This window comes from Mus musculus, chromosome 11 (genome assembly GCF_000001635.26).
Source record: "Mus musculus strain C57BL/6J chromosome 11, GRCm38.p6 C57BL/6J".
Lineage (NCBI taxonomy): Eukaryota > Metazoa > Chordata > Mammalia > Rodentia > Muridae > Mus > Mus musculus.
The window spans coordinates 25,324,123-25,344,439 of NC_000077.6; the positions used below are offsets into that span (position 1 = coordinate 25,324,123).

General features: G+C 38.4%; 1 long non-coding RNA gene across 1 annotated transcript in view; it reads left to right on the forward strand.

The window, feature by feature from the left end:
• Nucleotides 1–1,984: 1,984 nt before the first annotated feature.
• The window catches only part of 4933427E13Rik (RIKEN cDNA 4933427E13 gene), a 41,031-nt gene continuing 22,698 nt past the window's right edge, over nt 1,985–20,317 (forward strand). The window contains exons 1-2 of the long non-coding RNA NR_045853.1: nt 1,985–2,279; nt 5,729–5,874. This is a non-coding gene — a long non-coding RNA (RIKEN cDNA 4933427E13 gene). The remainder of the gene's footprint in view (nt 2,280–5,728; nt 5,875–20,317) is intronic.

Consider the following 20,317-nt stretch of genomic DNA (forward strand, 5'->3'; position numbering starts at 1 on the left):
ATCTGCATGCTCAGGAATTCCATAAAAACGCTAAACTGGAGCCATATCATCTGTGCTGAAGCCCTGGTGCAGCTCTGTGAAGTCCCTATATCCTTAGCCTCTGAGAGTTCATATGAGCTCTCAGAGCAATGAACTACAGGACTGTGCGCTCAGTTAATTTATAGGGCCTTGTTTTCTTGGTGTCCTCCATCTCCTCTGCCTCTTACACTCATTATGCCTCCTATTCTACAGTGTTCCCTGAGATCTGAGGAGAGGGATTTGATGGAGACATCCCATTTAGGCCTATGTGTTTGAAGATCCCTCACTCTCTATGAAATGTCTAGCATCTGATGGTAGTATTTCAGTATTTGTGCCCCAACCACCAACTTGCTTAAGGAGAAAGCTTCTCCAGTGATGGCTGAGCTGGTCATTGAGATATGAATGTAGTAAAATGTCTAGTACTGATTTTCCACAATGAATCAGCAATGTAGCAATCGTTCTTCACTTTCACTACTTTATTTTTTCCAACATGATATTTTCTTGGTTATTTGGGAGGTTCATAATGTATCCCAATCACATTTACTTACCAATCTTCTCAGGCCCATGAACCCCTTGTCCTTGTGACCTCCCTAAAAGAAAAGGTACAATTTATGTTGCCCATATTCTCCGTAGAGCATGGGCAAAGCCCTTGAAGCCAACAACTTAAAGAAAACTGAGTCTTTCCTCACCCATACCTCCACCAGAAACCATCAAGTGTGAAGAGTTACACTTTAGGATCAATATCATAATTTTTAAGAATTCTCTTCAATGGCTTCCTTTCTAGGCTGCTTCTTTTAGGGGGAGTAGCATATGGGGAGAGGAAGCTGTCACAGAGGTCTTCTATGTCTCTCTTTCTCAACTATGAGTCTGAAGTCATTGATACCACTGCAAAGGAAGCTTCCATGCCATCCATGCTCAGGCAGTGAAAGCATGGGCCATCGACTTATGCATGGTTTCTGGCAACAGCATGGACCAAGGACATGCATGTGGCTTCCTACAGGAGCACAGACAATGGAGACCATCACGGCCTTTGACAGCAATATAGAACAGAGACATCAAGATGGCTTCAGATAGGAACATGGACCCATGGACGTCAACATGATCTCCAGTAGCAGCACAGACCATGTACCCTTTCACTATTTACCAAATCTTTTTGTTCTTTAAATTTCTTCAGTAAGGGCTTAGAATGGACTAGGGATTTTAAAATATAACAGCAAGAAAATAATGACAAAATGTTTTCTTTCCTAATTGATGATTGTTAAGACCAAGATAATTTACAAATTGTGTAAGAATAAATTCAATATTTGTGAGTTGAAACTTATTCTATGATGGTTAGAATGATGAGACACATCATAGAATAATGAAAACATCCGGAGATTTCCAAGATGGAGGGAGGGAGAATAGCTCACAGTTCCCATGCATGTGTTCTCTTATTAGTTCTGGTTTGTATTTGAACTACAAATAAAAAAGTATCAATTACAGAAATTACTCTGAGACTTGCAGCAGTGGCCACTAGGAATAAAATCATTTTGGCTTTGTTTTAATTGTTTCTATTCATTTTATAGCAAAAATTCAATTTTGACTTTTCATTTATCTATAGATATTCTTTATCAGCACTGACAATTCAGCTCTTGCAAAATTATACATAAAATCCTAGGCGCCTGGGGTCAGGGAACCTGAAGCTAGCAGAGAAGAATAAGCACAACCACACCTGCCTCTAATCCTTGCTTTGATATTAAAGCATGATAATAGGGAACACATTGGAATAAGGAAGAGATTTTTAGAAACATTTGTACTCCTTCAGATTTCTGGCTGAGAAATGGAGAACAAATTTTCCAGCAGACTAAGTGATAAACAGCGTAGGTCACTTCCATGCCTCTGTGACTCCTATGTTGAGAACTGAGTGTAGTCATGGAATCCATTATGATGGGTTCTCTGCTCTGTGCTTTCCTACCTGCTGGGCATCATTGCAGGTTTGAGGGTAGTGAGGAACTTACTGTATAAAAGGACAAAAAGAGTCGTGATGGCAAAAGTATTATCAGTTGAGTTTCAGCCAGGGTAAAGCAACACTCTGTACCCGGCCTGAGTCAGTCAGAAGTCTGGGCTCTGGACTGAGTTGCTAGTAGTGACTTTCAGGTTTTCTAAGATCCAAGAGCTATACATTTGCAGCTTCCAGGACACCAAAAAGGACTGGGCAGAAAGACATGGTGCTCACACAGTCATTGTCTGCTGGTGCACTACAGAACCCACAAAACTTACAAGTATGTCATCCCAGAAAGCTCATGACCTTTACTACCTTGACTCCCTGGGGAAACAAGAAAGACAAGGAAATGGCTCTGGTTTCTCTTTCTAACCTTCTAGACATGAATGTGACAGAACTTAATTTACAACACACTTTAATCACAAAAGAAACTGGGGTATAATTTTTACTTTCTTCCAAGAGTAGAAACATGAAATTAAGGTCCAGTAGGCCACTCTTCTGTGTTCTTCAGGGACCTGGAAGCCACCACTTTTGAGGGATTTTAATGTTGACAACTTACCAGAGCTGTTAACTGCAACAGCAATTAATTTCAGTTAGTTAGAGGTGTTGTTTGGGTTAGGCCTAGAAGGAAGGGTGGATGATTTGAGGATGAAAATGACTGGGGACAGAAAAAATTTACATAGACTCTTGGCAGACAGTGATGGTGGCTCTAAGTACAGGACACACAAAGAAAGGATTCACAGATATAGTGACAACTTCTATTGTCAGGACTCTGTTGAAGAACAGTGCACGAGTATTAGGGGTCAAGGTGGAAGACTTACTTGCATTATAATGTCAGCTCTGCCACATTCTCCCTTGCACTTCCCTTCTCAGCATTGCTCTGGGGAGGATATCTCTGTAGTAAATAGAGAAATAGTGGAAGGAGAAAGAGGAGGAGATATCAAACCTAATAATAATAATGATAAGGAAAAGGAGGAAGAGGAGGGGGGAGGAGGAGGAGGAGGAGGAGGAGGAAGAGAAGAAGAAGAAGAAGAAGAAGAAGAAGAAGAAGAAGAAGAAGAAGAAGAAGAAGAAGCACCACCACCACAAGAAATGATTGCTATCTCTTGCCAAGCTTCGCTTTTCATTCTAATACATGCCTGTAGTACTAATACCAAGCACTGAAGTATGTCCTCCTTACTGTGCTCAGGAGGCAGTGCTTACCTCTCAGACTGGTGCTCTTGTGATCAAGATGCAAGAAGAAGGATGAAGACTACCATTCATTGTTTTCCTTGCCTCTAGTCCAATGCAAACAACAATTGTACTTCCTTAGGGAAGGGGGCTTTTTAGAGATTTATTTTATTATATTTGTGTGTGTGTGTGTGTGTGTGTGTGTGTGTGTGTGTGTGTGTGTGTACTTATACCTTACACATGAGCGCTATTGTCCACTGAGGTCAGAGGAGTTCAGATCTCCTGCAGATGGAGTTACAGGCAGTTGTGTGCCACTTGATTTCATGCTTGGAACCAAACTCGGGTCCTCTAAAAGAGCAGTATGTGCTCTTAACTCAACAGCCATCTCTATAGCCCCAAGAAGGGGAACATTTTTACAATGATTTTTGCCTATCTCTTGAACATAGACTTTCTTGTTTTTCTAGCTTCTTCTCTTTCCCCCTCTCCTATAATTTCTTTACATTTCTTCTTTTCTTCCCCCTTTTTTTCTTTTATTATACCATCATGCTTTCTCGTCACACTTTCCCTGCTGTCTCATTTGGTATGCAACCTCTCTGTCATCTTTATCTCAAGCCTTTTGCTCCTTGCTTTCTGTGTTATCCCCTCTTACCCCAACTTCCTATTCTTTTACTTTGGCAGTGTTCCAATCCCTTCCATATTTTTATACTTTATTCCATTTATCTCCGGAATAGGGTCCTTATGGGTTTCTGTTTGTTTGTTCATTTGTATCTTGCCTCGGCATCTATCAGCTTCTGAGCTTTCTTTTTTTATTTCACTGCATACATATAATACCCCCATTAGTTTTCTCCTCTCACAGTTTCCTCAGTGTTTCCCATAGTACACTTCTTCCACTCATCCTAACATATTTCTCTGCTTTGTTTTGAGCCTCTCATCCTCTTAAAGCACAGAGTAAAACCAAAGGAAGGTTTCCTTTTTCACCCCTTTGTCTCTTTAAAAGGTCTCATGACTTTTGGTCAGATCCAACCTTCTCAGGACACTTCGTTGCCTCTCTGCTTATAACTACATCTTTGATGAACTTTTCTTCAAACAAAGTAAGTCATTATGGGAACAGCTTTTATTAGATTCACCCTAAAAGATTTTAACCAAAAAAGTTCATTTTGAATCGGACTTCTACAGTGCAGTTTCATGGTCTGACATCTATCCTAGAAGGTTTTTTTCAGAGGAAAATTATTTTCTTTAGTTATACATTGTCTGGAATATGTACACACATGTACATATGAACACATGTACAGCTGGGACATCATTATTTATCCATATGTGTTTGTGGTTCACATGTAGATATTTACAAACACATGCATAGACATACACTGAGAATCATGCATATGCAAATGAAAACATATCTAAAATATACATGCATTATATATCTGTAGTACTTATGTATATATGCATAACATATAATTTTACTAAATGTGCATGTTATCCAAATAGCACATGTATCTACACATATATTTAGTAGTTGGAAATCATGGTAATTGAGCTGAAAATTTGATAGGGGCCTTTTACTTAAGAAAAAGAAATGGTGCCTATCCAGTTAGTGGCAAGACATTTTATAGGTAAAGACTGAAATGTGTTGAAATTTCACCATATTTTAAAACTATAGAAATCATTACATGATAAATTATTTTATTTCCATCAATTGACTCCTTTTCTTGTTGACTTATTTCTTTTCACATTTTTTAAAATCTCAAAATACTCCTGCATAGTCAGATTATGACATGGGATAGAGGGAGTCAGGTTGACTCATTTAATTTTCAAAGTTGAGAAACTGGGACAGAACCTAATGAGATCTTCCACAGGCCAACGAGGAGCTGACACCTAAACTGTACCTACTCCATCTCTCCTCAATCATTCTTTATATGTATCCCACCTTAGGAGTCTTCCGAATTAAAAGAGAGAAAAAAGTGTGGATCCACTGGGACATATTCAAGCTGGAATTAAAGGCATTTATTTTTTTATATTTAGCCAAATAAGCATCTGATTTCAGAAGTCAACACCATAGGTCAAATTACTAGATCCAATGGATTAACTTGTCTTAAATGAACACAAACATTTAGACATTCAGTGAAACAGGAGTTAAGGCAAGAAACATTTGCAGCAATGCAATGGTTATTGTATGTGAGTGTGTGAGTATATGCGTGTGTGTGTGTGTGTGTGTGTATGCATGAGTACACATGTGTGAGTATGTGTGAGTATATGTGGGTGCATGCATGTGTGAGTGTGTGTATGTGAGTGTGTGTGTGCCTGTGCCTGTGTGAGTGTATGTAAGTATATGTGTATGTGTGTGAATATGTATATGAGTGTGTGTGTGCCTGTGTGAGTGTATGTGAGTATATGTGTGTGTGTGTGTGTGTGAATATGTATATGTGAGTGTGTGTGTGTACCTGTGTGAGTTGTATGTCCATATTTCTCTGGGTGTGTGTATCTGTACGTGCACGTGCATTGGGTACTTCCCCACTGTGAACCTTGTGTTTTGAGATGGTATCTCTTACTGACCTACAGTTCACTGACTGATGGAAGAGAGCCGGGTAGGTGAGTTACAGGAATCTGCCTTTGCTCATTCCCCAGCACTGGAGTTACAGACCACTGTGGCCACTTTAGCTTTGATATGGATGAAGACCTGAGCTCAGGTACTCATGTTTTGTGCTGTAAGTACTTATCAACTTAGTCATTTTCCCAGCCTCCCTGTAGTCTTTAATAATATATGTATTACTCATGGCAAAGACTTGAGGGTGTTTAAAAATAATATATTAATTATATTTTCTATACAGATTAATATTAATTATAAAAATATTACCAAAATTACTCATCTAAATGTTCAAATTTGAATATACAGCTCATTTATGCTATTATGTAAATGTAAACTCTTAATGTCTAGGATGGAAAAACATTCATGTAAATTATTTTTGCTTTGGTTTGGTGGAGACATTGGAATTGCACACAGTAGTTAGAATAGAGCCTGTATACATTAGATTTATAAACTTCACACAAATATGAGCATCACTAACACTCTCCTGGTTGCCCGTCTCCGTTCAGCAAGACAGTTCTTTGACAAAGAGGCAGAAAAGCAGTGACAAATGACTCTCCTGAAGTGATGTTCAGCTGGCAAAATTCCCAGGACTGGTACAGAGAGTGACACGGGCTCAACTCATCAGAGACAACAAAGTGAGTCCACAGAGTCATGTGCTTGGCAGACACCTTTCCCACCCATAGGCATAGCTATATCTTCATTCCCATGGCCACTCACTAACCTCCTCTTGGGATTGCATCTGAGATGGCAGTAGCTGCTTGCCATCAGTTGGCCCTGCCTTACTTCATCCAGGTTGATGGTGCATTGCTGAAATAAATTAGCTGTGCACTTTACTACACTCAAGGAAAAGCGTGGTCTCAGTCCGACTGCATGTGAATGGGGCAGCCCCTGTGCTCTCTAACACTCATAACTACACACATTTACCCCTTGATTGGACAATGACTTCACTTTGAATTGAAAGGAAGGAGCTCTGGCCTTGGCTATTTTGGCATAGAAGCCTGCAATATGACTCTGTTTTCTAAGCAGACATTAATGATTCTAAAACTAATATTCATTGTTTGAAGAGGCACAGCGGCCTTGGCATTTACTTAACCTTTTGTCTCATGTACGAGACTGAGTCAGCCTAAATCCTTCCCTTAATTAATATCTTTTCTTTTTATGGCCAACCTTATTTATTGAACAATTTGCATGTAACAATTAGAGCCACAGGAGATTACTAAAACCCTTCCTGTTCAGAAGGCCATCTTTTAGATTTTTATTTATTTAAGTTTTGAAGTTGCACAGATAATGCAAACCTAGAAAGCTTAGCTGAATAAACAGGGGATAAGTTAGGCCAGATAGATACCTTATGTCAGTGATCCCACCTGCTGGAGGCCAGAGGAAAGAAAGAGGTTTCCTGCTTTTATAAGACATTTGTTTTGCTCTAATAGCTCCAGAAAAGGCAAAATAGAGAGATATTAAGACATTATTTACATAGTTATCCTCAAGTAATAGGATGTTGGACTTCATGTCTGTTAAAATAACAGAGATAAAAAATAATAAAGTGTTTAAAATAAAAGAACAATAACTTTATTCATGAGCTCAAATCACCCACAAAAGTAAACCTCTGTTTTTGCCTTACATCATATTCCTGTCCACATGAACCCATAAATTGGCATAATATCGAGCATTAGACCGAAACAGCATTTGCTCCTATATCAATCATAACCTTCATTTTATTAATAGATCATCTTTTCTTTTTTTAAATTAGATATTTTCTTTATATACATTTCAAATTTCAAATGCTATCCCGAAAGTTCCCTATACCCTCCCCCCCACACTGCTCCCCTACACACCCACTCCCACTTCTTGGCCCTGGCATTCCCCTGTACTTGGGGCATATAAAGTTTGCAATACCAAGGGGCCTCTCTTCCCAATGATGGCCCACTAGGCTATCTTCTGTTACATATGCAGCTAGAGACACGAGCTCTTGGGGTTCTGGTTAGTTCGTATTGTTGTTCCACCTATAGGGTTGCAGACCCCTTCAGCTCCTTGGGTACTTTCTCTAGCTTCTCCATTGGGGGCCCTGTGTTCCATCCAATAGATGACTGTGAGCATCCACTTCTGTATTTGCCAGACACTGGCATAGCCTCATATGAGACAGCTATACCAGGGTCCCTTCATCAAAATCTTGCTGGCATATGCAATAGTGTCTGGGTTTGGTGGCTGATTATGGAGTGGATCTGTGGGTGGGGTAGTCTCTGGATAGTCCATCCTTTCATCTTAGCTCCAAACTTTGTCTCTGTAACTCCTTTCATGGGTATTTTGTTCCCTATTCTAAGGAGGAATGAAGTATCCACCCATTGGTCTTCCCTCTTCTTGATTTTCTTGTGTTTTGCAAATTGTATCTTGGGTGTTCTATGTTGCTGGGCTAATATCCACTTATCAGTGAGTGTATATCTAATGATTTCTTTTGTGATTGGGTTACCTCACTGAGGATGACTAGATCATCTTTTCTACATATATTAGGATGTACATTATTTTCAGCTAATTAGATATAGTTACTAGTTTACTCCTTGCCATGCTATGAATTGTTGTTTCCTTGTGATGTTCTGTTTCCTGGTGTTACTTTCCAGTATACACCTTTGAAGGACACCCTAGTCCACTTCTCATTATGGAATCAAAGAGCATAAACATTTTTTTTCTACCTTGGCAATAGCATTTCTTAAAATCTTGCTTCTAGTAATATATGGGTTTGATGGCCTTGCTATTGATGTCTATTATCAATATTTTTTAAATTGTGATAAATGAAGATGCATCATCTCATATCTGCTCTTGATAACTTATATCTGATTTCCCTGAATCCAGGATATATAATATCAGATCACATTATTTATTTTTTTATCATTCTCATTAATTAACATCTGAAGTCAAACCAAATATTTTTAATTGCTAAGGTGATTTTCAGGCTGTAAGGTGAACTTTAAATTGCTAAATGCCAATAGTCATTCTCTACTACTCCATATGGAAGTGGGACGGGCATAGAAGATGCTTCTGAAGGTACGTTGATTTTTTAAACACGACTTAATATGAACTTAAGTAGTGATTATTTCCCTCTTACAGAACTGGAAGCAGAGGGTGCATACTCTCTATTTGAGGGCTCTACTGAACCAAGGTTGTAATTCAGAAAATGCATTTTTTTCTCTCCCAACTGTCATTTCAAAGATATTTCAAGCACTTATATTACCAGGTATTAAGCACTTCAGCAAGAAATTATCTAAATTTCCCAAACTGCTCCTTAAAGACTTCTTGCAGACTCTCTTTCTGCTTTGCCTGAAGAGTTCAGACTGTATGCATGACACTAAATTTACACAGGTGCTAAAGATCTTTCCATGATTCAAATTCTCCCAACATAAAACAGAGAAAGCCAGTTTATACCAAGTAGGGTTGTGGTAGCTTGATGTAGAGAAAGAAACATCTAGAAAAAACCAAAAGCTGTAGGTTTAATTAGAAAGTAGAAGCAGTAAATATATTAATTAGGACAAGTGCTTTTACAACGCTGCCATTATTACTCTTGCATGTGTATCTTTACGGAATAGGGAAGGTTCTCCAACTGAAATGCTTTACAAAAATTCTCTCCAAAATTGTATTTAACAATTGAAAAACTCCATCAAGAAAGCATGGGAATTTCTACTTTTGTATATTGTTGAGAACACTTGTTATCACCCTTCAGGATTTGCATCTCAGATTACTTTAAAAATGATATTGCATTAGTTGTAATTTGCTTTCCCTAGTCACTGGTGGAGCAGAGCACTTCCCTTCATCTGTTTATTGGCCTTCAATAAATAATCAAGTCAAAAGTATGAGCTAGTGATGCATAAAACTACAAGAATGGGTCTGGAAGGGATCAAGCAAGATCACATATCGTGTGATTGCATTAAGTGGTTCCTTCCTTCTTTCTCTCCCCTCTTTCTTTTTGTCCTTTTGATTATATCCTCTTAAGTTTCAGAGTAAATGCAGTTCCCTTGCTTAGGTTTCCTAAGACTGTCTTCTAGACACCCCGAAAAGCCCTCAGTCCTTCTGGTGAGAACATGTGTCCCAAAGTCCTGGTCTCTCTTAGGTATGGAAGTCAGACAATTAGGATCAACTGTCTTCTGACAATGATCAGACTCTACCCATTCATCATGGCCTTGCCCACCTCCCACCATTCCGTCAGGGCCTAATACATGACATTTCTGTCTTAACATATCTCTGGATATTATTGCACTATCTATTGACATGTGGTAGCTAGTTATCATTAGCTCTTTTTTTAAGTTAGTTGAGAATCAGATAGAAGGGCAACTGGAATGTCATGAGACATTAGCTGGAAGAAAGCTGACTTTTAAGTGGATCATAAGCACTTGAGATAGAATATGTATCTCAGCACGATCAGTATCATAACATTGCTCACCTAACACCTGCAGTAGGCACTATATCACATTGTTTTGCATATAAAATTTCATTTAATTTCACAATTTGTACAATTTGTAGAGAGGTGCTCTCCATTTAATAGATAATGAATATTGAATGTTCAGATTCAAAGAACAAGTCAATGAGAAAAAACCTTGATTTGTTTTCAATGAATAGAAGAATTGATAGGGGTCATTGACTGGTGAGCACATACAAAGATCCTCAGCTAAGTAGAAGCCATGATAGAGACAACCAAAACCCTTGATGCTATCAAGTGCGAAACTGGGTGTGGATCAATGCAAAATCCCATATACCCTACAGGAGAAGCAAAATGGCAAATTGTATCAAAATGCTTTAGCAGTTTTTTATAAATTCAAATTTTTCTTGCTATAAATTCTACTCCTGCATACTTGCCATCCCCCTAAAAGTAAAAACAAAGCAAAGCAAAACAAAAACAAGTAAAACCATTTCTTTACAATGTACAATACACATTAATAGCTATAGTATCCTTATCCATCACCACTAGAACAGAAAAGGTATTATCACATAGTCAATGTATGCACAAAAGACTAGTCATCAGAGAGTCAAAGATATGAACTAGTGATATGTTAGACTACAAGGATGCATCTGCAAGGGATCAGCTAAGATCACAAGTTGCATGATTACATTAAACAGTTCCTTCCTTCTTTTTTCTTCCCTCCTTCCTGTTTTCCTTCATCCCCTCCCAGCCTCCCTTCATCTTGCTCTCAGTCATTTCATTTATAAAGGCAACACTACTGGAAGAGATATGAGATTAGTGCTTGAGAGAGACTGTAAGTCTGAGAACAGCATTCACTCCAAAGTATTGGCAGGGCTTTGGGGCAGGATGGAAAGGTCTTGTATGTTGAGTGTGATGGTGTCTGAATGTGCTAGTGCATTTATTCAAGCCTGTCACTGTATGCTCTCAAATAGAAAATTCTCTTGTATACAAATTCTATTTTAATAAATGTGACAAAAATATAATACCCTTGGAAGACCATTTAAAGGCCTTCTACTTAATCTGTATTCCCACTATCTTAAACTACAGGTGGACTCTTTGTTAGACATTCAATAAAGGATGTCTTGATAATACCAATAGCTACTTTGCCTAATTTGTTTTTTTTTGAACTTATTTATTTTGTTTAAAATGCTTGATAAGAGATCTAATCTCTTACAATTTTTAAGTGTTCAGTTAACATTATGTTAAATCTAGGCAGCCCAGTTTTATTTAGCATAGTCCAACCACAATCGTCCATGCCTGGTTCCATTTCTGTCAGCTCACACTTACACAACTGACATTTTTGTGAAGCCAACCCATGAGTAATTTCTGAGTAGGTATTAAAACACCCTCACGTCTACAAATCTAATATATTAATAAGTGTGCTGTTTTCAATAAGACATCTAAATTTGCATGCACCATCCTACTTGTTATGTTCAGTGTTCAATTTTTTAATGTTTCTTGGACACTAGCCAGTAAGTCTGAATCCCTAGTTAGTTCATCTATTACTTTCTCGCCACAATAGATTTGGGTGTCAGCCAAGAAGTGGACTGATATTGCATACCAAAATTGCATAATGCATTTCCTGATCTTCTGATATTGCCTTTCCATGTGAAATGAGAGAGTGCATGTGTCCAGGCATGCACACACACACACACACACACACACACACACACACACACAGGCACACACAAACCACAAACACACACACATTCTACCAAAGCACATGCTCCAAGCTAGGTAAACATTTTTTATTGCTGTTATTAATATTGGGTGCTTTCTACAATCCATGTGTTTGCATCCCCATTTACATGGTCTTCTCACCTTGTGAAGAAGGGAACATGAATTGCAAAATTTGATAATGATCAAAAAAGTTGCCTCTATATGACAGGGAGGAGAGAGGATTGTGAAAGAAATGTCTCATTTCCACAGAAAAAAGCCTTTTTATCCTTTGCTTTTGATCTGGCACATTCTCTGTGTCTTAATTTTAATTCTTCCAATATTAGATGCTCTGGAAGAGTGGGGAGGTTCACTGATGGGAGTGGGGAGCACTTTGCTCCCTCATTGTCATATCCCTTAAAACATAAGCACAGATGAATGCTATTAAAGGCACTTGTAGGAATTATTCTGATTGTTATCTGATGACTAACTAACCTATTATTGCACTTCTTGAGCAGCGATTAATGGGAAATTCGTAAAGAATAAAGGCTCTAACAAGCCTTAGAAATATGTGTGGGCCCAGAGTGTACCATGTGACCTCAGAAAGCCTAACCCTGGCTGTTAATATCCTTGACTAATGAACCAAGATGACAGTTCATGCTAGCAAAGTGTCAAGAAATAAGTAACCAGAGAGATGACCTTTCAATGTGCTTCTAAATGTAGTTTTTAACAGAAAAGTGTCAATAAGTTCAAAAATCCCATATGCTTTTGACCTGGTATCATCAGAGAGCAATGGAAAGAAAAGAAGAAAATTTTAGGGGAAAGGAGAAGAAGAACCTAAATGAGTCATCTCAACTGTAACACGGAATCTCAGGGAAAGGTAGAAGAAATCCTTGTTCACTGTTTCAATGATGCCATTTCCATGAAACAGAAGTTAACAACAATAATAATACGTTCAAATCATTACTATCTTCTTACTGGCCATCATCTTTGTTAAGGCTTGAGACACACTGCATGAGCTAGCTAGCCTCCTTCCTTTCCCAGGACCCAGACTTCTTATACTATCCTCAGAATATAAACCCTCCTATCCAACAGTCCTGGGATCAATTTCTGCTTCTGTTTGATTAGGTACATTGCATATGTTGTGCTAAGCTCTCATTCTTTTCATTTACAAGATGAGAACATGAATGGGATCTTTACTGAATTTCTATGAAAATTGATGTTAAAACATATACCACGTCTTTACCACTATGCCTTGTAAGTCTGTTCTAATTACAGTAACTACAAATGTTGTTGCCATTGATATTATAGACAATCCATGAGATTGTCTATTATCCCTGTCTTCTTCACCACCTTCCAGAGGATATACCACAGCCCTCATTACTTGTCAAAGTGTGTAGCACAACACCTCCTACTGGGAGACAAGGAATGAAACAGTGAGTGGATGCAATACATCTTTGCTTAGGTAGTACTATTCTTCAGTGTAGATGTGGGGGGGGGGGCAGGATGTGTAGATTAATATTGTTAGTATTTTGCAAGAAAAAGGGTGAAGATTGTTAAAGTTGTCTACCACTAGAGAAATTTACTTTTATTTTCCATTTTGTCTTTTTAATCAGTGACAATCCACACGCTAACAGTTTGTTTAGAGAGGTCTTTAAAAGATCACCAAAGAAGGATGGAGACATCATTTTTTCAAGACTACCAGGAGTTGACACTTCAACCATTCCAAATAGCTGATATTTTTTTTTGTAGTATGCTTGATTCCATGGTGTTTTTGTTAAAATCAGTGATTTTCTGTTTTAATTATGTGTGGCCCACAAAACAGGCATGTTCTCTCATCTATCAGTTCCCTAGCAAGGTCACCATGTATAAGAGGAGCCATGTAGTACACTGTTGCACATATTGCATGAGCAGGAAAACATAGTGAACAGTGCTTGAAAAGCATCTTTTGTTTTAACAAAGTAGCAGCACTACCAGTCACATTAATGTACTGTACATTTTTAAAAGCTGAAAGAAAGTAATTAGGGTGTGTTCACTAAAGAATGATGGAAGTTCATACAGACAGAGATGTTGAGCCTGACTTTGATTCCATACAATATATTCATGTACAATGATATCACGTTACCCACATGTTTACAATTTCATGATTACATGTATAGATTAAAATAAATCTACATTAAAAATTAAAATAGGGGCAATCTGAATAATACTACTATTCATGTATTTAGCATGTCAAGGAAAAATGCCCAGATTGATTAACAGTGAGGCATGAGAACCAAGAGGCTGATTCCTTATGTCTGTCTCCTAATTGCACCACTTACTAGTTGTATGGACAGTACAGTCATTTAACAGCCTCATGTCTTGGTTTCTTCACCTATAGGCTACATATAATAAGAGAAATCTCCTCTGTTTTAGTACTAGTACTAAATGAATTAATGTTGGGAAAAGAGCCTACCACATGGTCAGCAGCAGACATACACAGAAATCAGTGTATGTTAGAAAGAAATAACCGGTATATCTCAGTCATTGCACATGGATTCCCAGCTTCAACACACATGCAGTCCCATGAAGTCTAAATGAAATAATACATAAATTTAACAAGCAAGATGAGAGTTACACTGGATGCTGTAAGGTGGCAAGTGTTAATCAAGCCAGCAAATGTAGAATAGGATGAGAAGTTCAGCAAGGTAGAAAGAGGCGAGGCCCATTCTAAGTGAGATTGCTAGTCAACAGGCTGTGCTCATTGGGAAGCAGTAGATGAACCCTGGGAAGAAGTGTGGGAGAATGTTGGGGGGCAGGGGGCAGGGGGCAGGGAGAGGTTGGCTTGGAGGGGACTGCATTGGGGTAAAGAAAGGGATAAAAGAGCTCACTATGAAAACTCTTGGCCATCTAAGCTCATTGAAGGACTCTCTTGAATTTTGAATTTTACTTGGAGACATCTTCCACTAAATCCCTAGACTTTGAGAACTCCCTCCCCTCCACAGAAGCCATCATATGAGATGAATGTAAAGGACCATTTCATTTAGAACATTTCAAAACTGGCATAACCACTGCGAGATAAAGAGGGGACTGGTCCAAACACTGTCCACAGCTTCCAGAGAAATGAGATCCAAGAGGTTCCTAAAGCATCCCCTAAGAGCCAGAGCTCTTTATCATTGTTGCAGTATTCTTCTTTGGTGAATTTACAGTCCCAAGGGTATCCTGACAAAATTCTGGGAGAACATGTCTTCCCTGAAGCAGAAGTCAGTCCTTCTGAGCCACTCAAACAAAGTCTTAAAATCATGGGATAGGGTGAACTAGAAGTGAGGTAGTCTGTTTGACAAAATCTTGGGTGCCATAAATGAATTTTTTTCTTTAGATTTATAGGTAAAATAATGAATGCAGGAGATGGTGTGGAGAAAGTATTTGCTCTACCATCACCAAATCATCAAATAACATAATAGAAAAGAGATAGGTATTCTTTGTCCTGGTCTCTTTAGCATGTTAGCTGCTAACAAATTCAAATACAATCTGTGGTGTGTGTGTGTGTGTGTGTGTGTGTGTGTGTGTGTGTGTGTGCGTGTGTGTGTATGTGTGTGTATAAACACATACACACACACATGCACAAGAATTTCTTAGTGACAGGGATCACTAAAAGTCACAAGTCTCAAAAATTTTCCTTAAAAGTAAGGCTCTAGAACTGTGGAGTTATCTTTCAGCCAATACAGTTTTTGGGTTGTTGTTCTTGTTTTTATTCTCAAAGCATGCAGACATAGTGTAAGCAGCTCAGTCATGGTAGTGGTCATTTCTATTTTGCAAGGCTTCAGGAGTTGTCTCTGTGACCAAATACACGAAAGACATAATGTCAGGGAAAGGAAAATGTATTTCCCGTCCAGATTGGAGAGGGTTTTCTCCAGAGCTGCTTGGTCCATGTGCTGGGCCAATCATTGTGGCCAGAACTTATGGAGGGGAAGTTCTACACCTGTAAACTGACCAGCAGTGGAGAGCCTGTGAACCATGTTTGTTTCTGCTACCCTTCTCTTCCCTACTTCTACTTCCTGTAACTCACCAAAGCCCGAAAAGCTGCTTAGCCTCTACTATGACGTGGGTAGAAAATCAACAAAGAGATAGCCCATGTCTTCATTGCTTTTAGCTTAGTAACTGTGCACACGGGTAGAGTGCTTAGCACTTTGGAGAGTTAATAAAAGTGCCAAGAGTAAAGGGAGACTGGGAAAATAACAAACACACAGACAAAGCTGTCAGCTGACTGGATTGTTTTGATTATCAGGTGATTCTGTCATTGCTTGGGTAAATGTTCCACTTTTAAGACAATCTACCCCCCTCCATTTGACTCAATTACTGTAGAAAGTTAGCCGACAAAAAGAAAACACTCCACTGGTAAAAAGCACGCTGCTGAGTTGTCACATTGACATCTTTGCCACGAGTACCTGAAACATGCTGATGGCAAGAGACGAATCGATGCGATGTGTTTTGTTACTTGGTTGTCTTCCACAAGCATCACAAAGGCTGCTGACCTCTAGTGTTAATGCTTTCAGGGGAAAGATACTAAAAGCACTTGAAAAGCTACTTTGAGGGATGATCTAATTGTTAGTTGGATAACCGCAAGTACCTGGAAAGGAATGAAAATATTTATGATTTGTGTTTGACTTTGAATTCATATTTGAAAATGTGCAGGTAAACATTATAACCAGTTGAGTGTTTTGAAAATAAATTGATGTTTATTGCCTACATATGCATGTCTATGCCTGCTCCAGTTGACATATTTTATAACCTTTATTTTCTTTTTATGTTAACATTTGATTGCATAGCCATCTGAAGGAGATGGTAGAAATTTGAAGTGGAAAAGAAAGCCCTTACACATTCATAGATGGTTCATGTATTAATTGATTTTATTATCCAAGAATCTAATGCATACCCACTATAGACAGCAACACAATCCAAAGCCTTGATGAAATATTACCAATCACCTACCAAACATGCTAGAACCTTCCCATTTCAAGGGTTCCATACTCAGCTACACTGCATTTCTACATACCACTCTTTACATCCTTAGAAAATCTATCTGCCAGTATCACTTCGTCTAAAAAGTCTATAGTCATTTTTGGCACGTGTCTGTTATACTGAACTTACTGAAATCACTTTCTCTCTCTCTCTCTCTCTCTCTCTCTCTCTCTCTCTCTCTCTCTCTCTCTCTCTCTGTGTGTGTGTGTGTGTGTGTGTGTGTGTGTGTGGTGTGTGTGTGTGTGTGTGTGTGTGTGTGTGTGTGTGTGTGTGTGTGTGTGATGTTATAAGCCTGTGCATGAACGCGTGGAAGTCACAGCTGTATGTCAACTGTCTTTCTCAGTTGTATTCTATCTTATTTCCTCTCTGACTGACTAGATCAAGAAGGCCCAGAGTCCCCCTCTCTCTGCTCTCCAGCACCAGAGTCACAGATGCACATCATGCAAACACTCCTACTTCTGAAGCAAACATCGAGCCACCTTCTCTCCAATCACTTCCTAAACATTTTTTTTCATAAATAACAAAAACTTTAGGAGACTATGGCATAAAACAGTTCAGCAGAAATCTCATTTCTACTAAATGTCCAAACAGATTGGAGGAAAATTAAAGCTAAATATTTAAATTAATCAAAAGGCACCATGACAATACCTACAACCTATTACCACAATGGGAGTTATCTAATGTGTACTAGCAGTCACATAGCAAGAAGCAAATATGCCTTACAGAAGAGCCATTCTTATATTTTATTGAAGATTCTATCCTGCCCCTTCTCCTTGAAGTTAAAAATTAGAGGCCTAAATATAAGCATGGATTTAAATTCCAGATAGTTTGATCCTTCAACAGCTGTGTGATCCTCAGAAATGACTTAACCTTACTGAACTTTGGGCTATCCCAGTAAGACAGGAATGCATGGAATCTGCTTTGTAGAGATGTTTCAGATGATGATAGGCAAATGGTGCAAGGTACATTCCTTCAACACAGGGCATGTGATTCGGGTGGGAAGTAACAAAAGGACGAGGAGGAAACCGATAAAGGAAACTGTTGTCTTGTACAACAGGGAAAGTGAGAGTTAAGTTTCCTTGGGCATAGTAATTCATGTCTATAATTGCAGAATTTTGGAAGCTGAAACAGGAGGGTGGCCATGGGTCTGGGTGGCACAGGCAGTTACATCCACACACTGACCTCCTTTTCCCGAAGTTAAAGATGTCTTCAGTACAATAATGCAATGCTTTCCTTTAATCCCATCATCCAGACTGTGTCACATGCATGGTCCACACCAATAGCTAAACAAAATCAGTAGTTTCAGTAACTGCACTAAACTAATCAGAACCTATCCCCAGACTGGGGAACCGATTACCACACTGACCCTCGGATATGTCAACACAATAAGAATTCAACTGTTGATGAGAGTTGGGTTCTTGGGAAGGGTCTCACCAGTGATACTGTCAGTATATAGTTGTCACTCTTCAATGCATTGTTTAATAGATCATGACACATCCTTCTAAGCAGTAGTTTTAACTTATGCCCTCCCCCCAATTCCATCTCCACCTTTCTATATCTTCCTAAAATGCTTGCTTTGACTTCACTCAGCTGTTGCTCAGCTTTTCACATATACTACAAGGCACAAATTCCTCAGAACTGCATTTTAATTCATTTTGAAATAGGAAATGCCCAAGATTATCTTTCTGTCTTTTTGTCTGAAGCTTATAGCCTTTGATCTACTCAGCACACATAGGCTCTGTGCTTTCAGCTATACAACCATACCAGAAACTTGTACTCTTGGAAACCTTGCATTTACTTTGCTCTTGACATAGAATATAATAACATCTTTGTACTTTCCGTATACTGAGATAAATCTTATTTGTCCTTCTACATATTTATAGAATTATCTTCCTCCTGAAGCTGCATGCCAAAAGTGCCACTTATTCCTTTGTACTGCATCCTGGTATCATAATATTCCTGGGGTGGGGGGGGGGGGAGAACACCAAATACTTCCATTTTAATTGTTACATCATCATTTTATTTTTATATGTATTCATTTAGCTGTATATGTGCACACATGTGAAAATGGGGACATGCAAGTATCAGGACACTTCTGAAAATCAGAGGACATCTTGTAGGAGCTGGTTCTCCTCTTCCACCATGTGAATTACATTGACTAAACTTAGGTCATCCATCAAGGTAACAAAAGCCTTTACTCACTGAGAAATCTCACTAGCCTGTATTTTATTTTTAAAACTATAATCATGATACATCAAAAATGATTGAATAAAACTGATTCTGTTAATTTAACTTATTAATTAACTATTAGATTATCATCAAATCAATAGGCATATATTCAGAAGTAGAGTGCATTAAATAAATACCTGTATGTATGTTTACATTGAAATAAATATTAAATAGCATGAGAATAGCACTGCCTTCATGAAAAGGTTGTTATGAAGATCGTATGAATATGAAACATAAGACAACATTGAAGGAAAAAGAAGATTAATAAATATCACACCTTCCACTTATGTTTATTCTTTATAAAGGGAAGACTTACCTTGTACTAGATTACAGACATATTGCTAGAATTCCATGAGCAAGAGAGGAATAGTCACAGTCCCATAGAAGAGATGGCATTAGCTAAAATCAGTTCTCCAAGTGTTGAGGTTAAAAAATAGGAGACAAATTTAAGCTCATTCCCTGAAGGGTGAATAAAATTGTGCCCACGTTTTAGTTTTTGCCATTCCTGAATGTGACCAATCTCACAGAAGGAATGAAGTTGTTGCTAGTGAGTTCTGGTAAAGTAGCATAGGACTCACTTCAGCATACAGCTTCCAATGTTACTGACTCAATTTAAGGTCATCAGTGTTGCTAATCACTTGAGGCCACATTAATTTATAAAGACATATATGTGCATATATATCCTGCATATTAGACCAAAGGAATATGTGTCTTCAAATTATAGATCTGCTAAAATCATGATATTCTCATAATGAAAAAATGCCCCATTGGAAGGATAATTTAGTAACTTCAATAGGGCTTATTGAGTTTGTAAAAGACAGTTCCTTTTAGAATGCTACTTGATGATTAATGGAACATTGATTGAGAATTAACCACTATCTTGTTTATACAATTCATTTAAAGGGCTGTTAAGCCCCAAGCTATGATTTAAAGAATGATCTAGGCTCAGTTTAGCATTCATTACACTAAGCATCTCAGCCAATGGCAGTCCACAAAAGTAAATACCTCTTTATCAACAAAGCACAGAAATGCTAATTGACAGCTGGCAGCACCCAATCAGAGACTCTGATGACAAGCAACTGGTGACTTTTGTAACATCTGTTTCTCTTTGGTAATTCTCCAAATTACCAAAATTTGCTCTTTTGGAAAACACAATATAAAAAGGCAAGGCATGGGGTGTCGGGGCATCCATGTGGAGACAGTATGGGGTGGAGAGGGTGGGTGGGAT